At 43.8% G+C, this 6,815-nt stretch overlaps 1 pseudogene; it reads right to left on the bottom strand.

Moving 5' to 3' along the window:
• Positions 1 to 1,784: 1,784 nt before the first annotated feature.
• LOC119293953 lies at positions 1,785 to 3,249 on the bottom strand (annotated as a pseudogene).
• Between the last annotated feature and the right edge of the window lie 3,566 nt (positions 3,250 to 6,815).

Here is a 6,815-nt window from a genome sequence, read left to right as displayed (position 1 = left end):
TCTCACCAACCCGATGTATGACGCTGGAAGTTGACTAGTTCTGGAGCTTTTACAGTTAAATCAATGTATATTGATGTTATTAATTCGAATACTATTCCAACTTCCAAGCATGTTTGGGCTGTCAAAGTTTCTTTAAAAATTAAAGTGTTTATGTGGTTTGTCCATAAACAAATTATTTTAACAAAGGACAACTTGATTAAGCGTAATTGGACAGGACCTACTAGGTGTAGTTTCTGTGATCGGGATGAGACGATTAAGCATTTATTCTTTGATTGCCCGTTGGCCAAAGTGCTTTGGCGGACAGTCCATATTGCTTTTAATATTACTCCCCCGACTTCGGTCAATGCTTTATTTGGGACATGGCTTAATGGGGTTGAGCCTGACTTAGCAAGACATATTCGGGTTGGAGTTTGCGCTCTATTATGGACTATCTGGAATTGCAGAAATGATTTGGTTTTTAACAGTTCATCACGGTTTCATTTCTTGCAGGTTATTTTCCGAGCTACGACACTGCTCCGTTCGTGGTCGCTGCTCACTCCGATGGAGGCCAGGGAGCATTTGGTTACTGGATCTATCCGTTGGGAGATGGTAGCTCGGGATATCTTCAACCGGTTTGGATGGCGGTCATGTAATAGGATAGGCAATTAATTTCCCTATCTATTTTTAGCCAGCCGGTTGTGGCACCTTTTCCTGGCTAGTTTGTGTCTAGCGTCATGTCGCTCTGTGTGAGCTGCATTTATCTTTTTCTTTTTTCTTTCGCTGGAGACTACGGAACCTTGTTGGCACTTTTTGATGTTTGGTTAAGAAGATGGCCGCATGCATCTTTCTGATGCAGAGGCCGGGGAGCCCCCCCTTTTTGAAAAAAATGCACTTTCGCGGAGGGGTATATAATTATTGATGGGTAGTTCAGAAATTGATCTTTTCTTGTAACATTATTTCCCGAACGATCGAGATATCTTATACTCCCTCCGTTCCTAAATATAAGTCTTTTTAGATATTTCAATATGGACTACATACAGATGTATATAGGCATAGTTTAGAGTGTAGATTCATCCATTTTGCTAAGTATGTAGTCCATATTAGAATCTCTAGAAAGACTTACATTTGGGAACGGAGGGAGTATAAGTTTGTGTCCAAACCATTTCCTAGAAACATGATTCAACTACCCAGGTATATATGTTTTATGGCCTTTAAATTTGAATCCCCAACATGATGCTTCAGATGAGATTAACATGCATTGTAGATTTGGAGATGTTTCCTTCTCACAAATATCACGGCATATCCTCTGCCATGCCTATAGAGTTAAGATAAGCTTGAATGGCACATATCATTAGCTTCATATGTCCATCCTTTACAAGATTAATTGAGTGAGTTGAATCAAAAGGGTCTCTGACTTTACAAATTCATAGCATGACAGTTGATTTTGATACACGACCACAAATTAAGGAGTGCAACAGCTTGAACAATCGAATTAAGGAGTGCAACAGCTTGAACAATCGAATTAACAAAGTTTACAGTGGTGGACCCATATCCATGAGGGCTAACATAAGTGTTGTTCCCTCTGTTTCAAAATACAGTGCATGTTAAACTTTTTAAAAGCTGAACTTTCCAACATTCGAACAAGTTTATAGAAGAATCTATCAACCTATGCAATACCAAATATCAAGTGTAAATATTGATAGTTTCTTCAGAATTGGTCAAACATATACATGGTTGACTTTCGAAAGAAACTAATACAAACTAGTATATATTATTTTATTTTACATTAGAAAGGATCTTGGAGTACTACAATAAAGAACATGACGAACATGAAAGGACCTTGGTGCTATAATATTTTATTTTACGCTGGAACATCGACTTTTGAAAATAGAGAGATGCCTTATTCTTGTTGCATCCCGATGGCATGCATGGCTTCTGCAAAGCACCGTTGAAAATTCTCCATGCCGTCCGCCGGAAACGAGAGCGCCACCTCGACACCGCCACCACCGTCACGCGCATCTGCCACTGGCATCGAGCCGGTGGCAGTCGCAGACATGGCCACCACCTTCCGCGGCTGCCCAAAACCAAAGTCGATGTCATACACGTGGAACTTGGGTGACCCCACCACGAACACCATGCCGACCTTGGCGGCCTCCTTCACCCTCTCGATGCATCCGGCCCACCTCTCCTGCGAACCCTCGCCCACCTCTTCCTCCAGCGCCCTTGAGATCGCCGTGAATGCCGTGAAGAGGCCCCCCATGCCAGCCGCCGCGAGTTCGCCGTGGCGCGCTGAGGCGATGGCCGGGCTACAGCAGTTGCCGAAGTATTTGGCAGGGACGGGCGGCTTCAACCGTGCCCGGTGATCCACGGAGAAAAGGATGTGGGTTGTTTTTGTTTGCTTCTGTTCCTTTTTGGCTCGGCAGTAGCAGGACCAGATGAAGCTGTAGGCACTGAGCATCGATGAGTATCTGCGCGACGGTGCACCGTGCTTGGCCGCCTCTCCGGTGAGCGCGTCCTTGATGGCAGTGAGGACCTCAGGAGTCAGCGTGAATGTGGCGACGAGCTGGTCGTCAGGGACAGAGGACATTCTGCTGGTCACGAACTCGATCTCGCTGCCGTCGCTCGGCATTCCTTTGGAGTAGATGTCGTAGAGGCCCCTGGGATCAGCGATGAGCGTGCGGTCGATGACGGGCGGCGGCGGCATTTCCGCAGCACCGGCGCAGAGAGCGGCCCATGTGTGCAGGAAGTGGGTGGAGCTGGCGCCGTCACCGGCCGAGTGGTGCACGGTGACGCCGAGCGCGAGGCCCCGCCCCTGGAGCAGAACCGTGGCCTGCACGGCGAGCACCGCGCGGCCCTTTGGCAGCGGCGGCACGAGAGGCGCGAGCCTGGCGACCTGCACGGGCTCGCCGTCGGAGGGACGGGCAAGGTCGTCGACGTCGGCGTCGTACTCGGCGGTTGTGAAGGGGACGGCGTCGCCGGGCTGGTAGAAGAGCTCGTAGCGGCTGCTGCTGTTCGGGGCGAGGCGGACGTGGCTGGCGAGCGGGTAGAAGATGGCGAGGGCCTTGGAGAGGGAGGCCTTGAGGCCGGAGACGAGCTGCTCGGCGTCGTGGCTGCCGTGGAGGCGGTAGAGGAGGAGGCGCTGGACGGCCGGCGGGCGGAGCCACTTGACGTCGAAGAAGGTGAGCGGGATGGAGCGCGGCGGGAGGTTGAGGTCGGACGGCCTGATCACGGCAGCGTCCAGGACGGGAGGTCGTTGCTGTTGGCACCCATGTTGGTCGATCGACCGGTGAAACTTTGGTGGGATGAATCTATGTTTCACCCTTGAGTTACGTGGATGTTATATTACCGCTCTGGCGCAAAGCACGTGCTGGTTAGTTGGGTTCAAACGCCTCCGTTTGTTGTGTACTGTCTACTGTGCGCTCTCTCGTGCGCTCGTTTCAACTGCCATGCATGCGTCCACCTGGGAGCTAGATACATCCGTATCTAGACAAGTCTAAGACAAGTACTCCCTCCGTTCTAGAATAGATGACCCAACTTTATATTAAAGTTAGTATAAAGTTGGGTCATCTATTTTGGAACGGAGGGAGTAATTCGGAACGGAGGGAGTACCAGATACCTAGATACATCCGTATCTAGACAAGTCTAAGACAAGTAATTCGGAACGGAGGGAGTACCAGGTACCAAGCATGGCATCTAGCATCGCAGCCAGCAGTTCATCTCAGTGTTTGAGGATGAACAAATGATCAACCTATCAGTGTTTGAAAAGGACCTGCCTTCTTTTTATCTACTGCTAGCTGACAATAACTCCTCTGGGTCCTTCAATGCATCCAATATGCACTTTCGTGTTTGGCTGATATATACTTCTTTTGTATATTCAATTTCGTCATATCAAATACGGAGTATAAAATTGCACTTTAAAGGACCCAAAAAACTTTAAAAATTGCAACAACTTTGCACTCAAATTGCACTTTTTTGGAATATTCACAGAATGAGCATACAGTAGTGTATTTTTTGCATTCTACTACACACATATAGTTTAGTACTTGTGTGTATACTTACATACACACAGAAAAGCAAAAAATAACTTCTGACTTTTGAGTATATATACTAGTAAATTTGGTACAGGAGCAAAGCACGTGCTGGTTGGTTTCAACGGCCGTGCAGCCTGAGTGTTTGAAACGGAACCAATGATCCATCTCAGTGTTTGAGAAGGACCTGACTTCTTTTCATGTACTGCGCTGGCTGATTGAGTAGTACTCCCTCTGTCCGAAAATATTTGTCAACAAAATAGATATAAAGGGATGTATCTAGACGTATTTCAGTTCTGAATACATCTCTTTTTATCCATTTTGATGACAAGTATTTTCGGACGAAGGGAGTATATATACTTACTTTTCTTGGGTCCTTTATTAAGAGCATCTCCAATAGGCACCTCAAAACTGCCTCAGGCGTTAAAAGCCAGCGTTTTGTGCGTCGGAGACAAAATACAACGCTTCAGCAGGCGCTGTGAAGTAACTTTAGCGCATGGGTGTGCGCGCGGGCTGTAGGGCTGCAAATTTGGAGCATCGGATTGTGCGCACGGGCTACTGCAGGTGGTGCCGCCGCATTGGGCACCGTGTTTTTGGGCATCTCGAAAACCTCTTCGTCGCTCCCGCGTGCAAAACCGCTATTTCAGCGCTGCGAAACTTTTTTAGCGGGCCGCGCTACCGCGCGCCTGTTGAAGATGCTCTAAGGGATTTCAGTATTGGGTCACTTTCTTGTTTGGCTGACACCACTCTTTTGTGTATTCAATGTCATCATATCAATATAATATACCCCCCCCCCCCCGGTCCCATAATATAAGAGCGTCTTTGGCACACTCTTATATTATGGGACAGAGGGAGTACTTACTAGTCACTATAAAAGATTTTGGATCTATTTTATCTTTTAAAATTCAAATTTTGAAGAGTCATGCTCCTCTTTATTCAAATTGGTCATAGTGACCCACAAACTAAAATGATGGTCTATGCTTGATTCTCCCATTAAAAAATAATAGCTCCCGCAGTTTTTCAAAGGAATAAATTCTAATACTGTAATAGCTAGTTCTGAAATGAAGAATCTTATTCTATTTAGACTGCAGTAATTTCTGTAACCATCAATGTTTTCTTTTCTTCTCTAGAGGATTGGGTAGTAGCCCAGTGACAAGGTCGCTATGGCGCACCTTGCAGACCGGAGTTCGACTCCTGTTAGGGGTGAATTTCCATGATCTCACCCTGGTGGGCTTCTTCTATAAAAATATGTCCTGGGTGCTAGTGCCCATGGATCTCACTTTTTCCTTGCATGTTACTATGAACAAAAAAAAGATTAAGACACACCCACAAAAAAAAAAGAAACTAAGCTACTACCTCCTTTTCGGTTCGCTAAGCCCACACGTATCCCTAGGACAACAATTTGATCAACATAATATGAGTTATTTATTATATAAATTATACTACCATTAGAAACTTCAAATTTTTTGTTTTCTAATGGTATAATTTTTGTGATATATAATTCATATTACATTACTAAAATTAGCGGCTTAGAGATACACACATGATCTATAAAACCGGAGAGGAGTGAGTAGCTAATAAAAAGGTGAGTTTCATGATGAGCAAATGCAACCCGCAAAATTACTCTTCTCAAGCAAACATGGCACAATGCAATAAAAAGGTGAAAGGAACAAACAAGCAATCCTTGAAATGTATTACATATATATATTTACATTGATAAGAAAAAAAATAGCCACACAATTTTCTAACAATGCACGATACAACCATTATATGATACACCCGTACTTTCCACACACTTACCTAGGAAAAACAATATGACAACTTAAATTTCTAACAAGGTACATTGTATCTAATTTCTGACACACTCAAACAATATGGTAGCATTGATATTGGATGTCAACTTCTATCGACACAATCTTGCAATTCCTGCATTTTTTTGGTAGCTCAAAAATAATCATGGTAATTGGCCATGAATCGTTCAGCAAATACTGAGGCACATAGTTATAGTTGTCAGTTGATCTTTGGGAACATCTACTCACGTAGATTATGAACCAACAAAGACTGAACATGCTTTGAGTGAAATATGCCTTCAAATTGTTCTCCTAGCAGTCGAGTCCAATAATTCGTTTTCCATGTATGCTCTGTAACATTAATGCCCTACAGTAAATCCATGGCCAAAATTACATGACAATGTTATGTTCTTCATGCATATTTAACCATGTTTTTTTAGCTGCCCACATCCTAATATTATTGTACATTTTCCTTGCATGGCAATAAAGGACACATCAGAATTAAGACTATGTTTCCTCTCTAACGTGAACTATCATATTATTAATATGTTGCTCATAATAAACTCACCGTCATGGTACTCCCTCCATCCGGAAATACTTACCATGAAAATGGATGTATCTATACGTATTTTAGTTTTAGATACATCCGGTTTTATCTATTTGTGCGACAAGTATTTTCGGATGGAGGGAGTAGTATGAACGAATATTTCAGAATTAGGTAAACACAGAACACAGAGTTCTGTCTTCTATCCTCTTTCGCCCAGCCTTACATACGCCCGCCTCTCTTCCATTTTTTGATTATTTTTCTTCCATATCTGTGTTTTTCACTGGTTTTCCTTAAAAACCGCCTCAACTACTCTACCTCTTATTAACTTAAAAAAAATGAAATTTTGTTTTCTTTGTAAGGCAATAAGTGTTTACCAAATATATAATTTTCTTTATTTTACACAGTCAAATTAATACAAGTAGATAAATCACGGGCTAATCTACTAGAGTATTTATGTTCGGCGTTGCAATG

The sequence above is a fragment of the Triticum dicoccoides genome, chromosome 4B, assembly GCF_002162155.2.
Source record: "Triticum dicoccoides isolate Atlit2015 ecotype Zavitan chromosome 4B, WEW_v2.0, whole genome shotgun sequence".
Taxonomy (NCBI): Eukaryota; Viridiplantae; Streptophyta; class Magnoliopsida; order Poales; family Poaceae; genus Triticum; species Triticum dicoccoides.
Note: the sequence above shows the minus strand (reverse complement) of the source record. Positions and strands in the feature narration are given on the sequence as shown.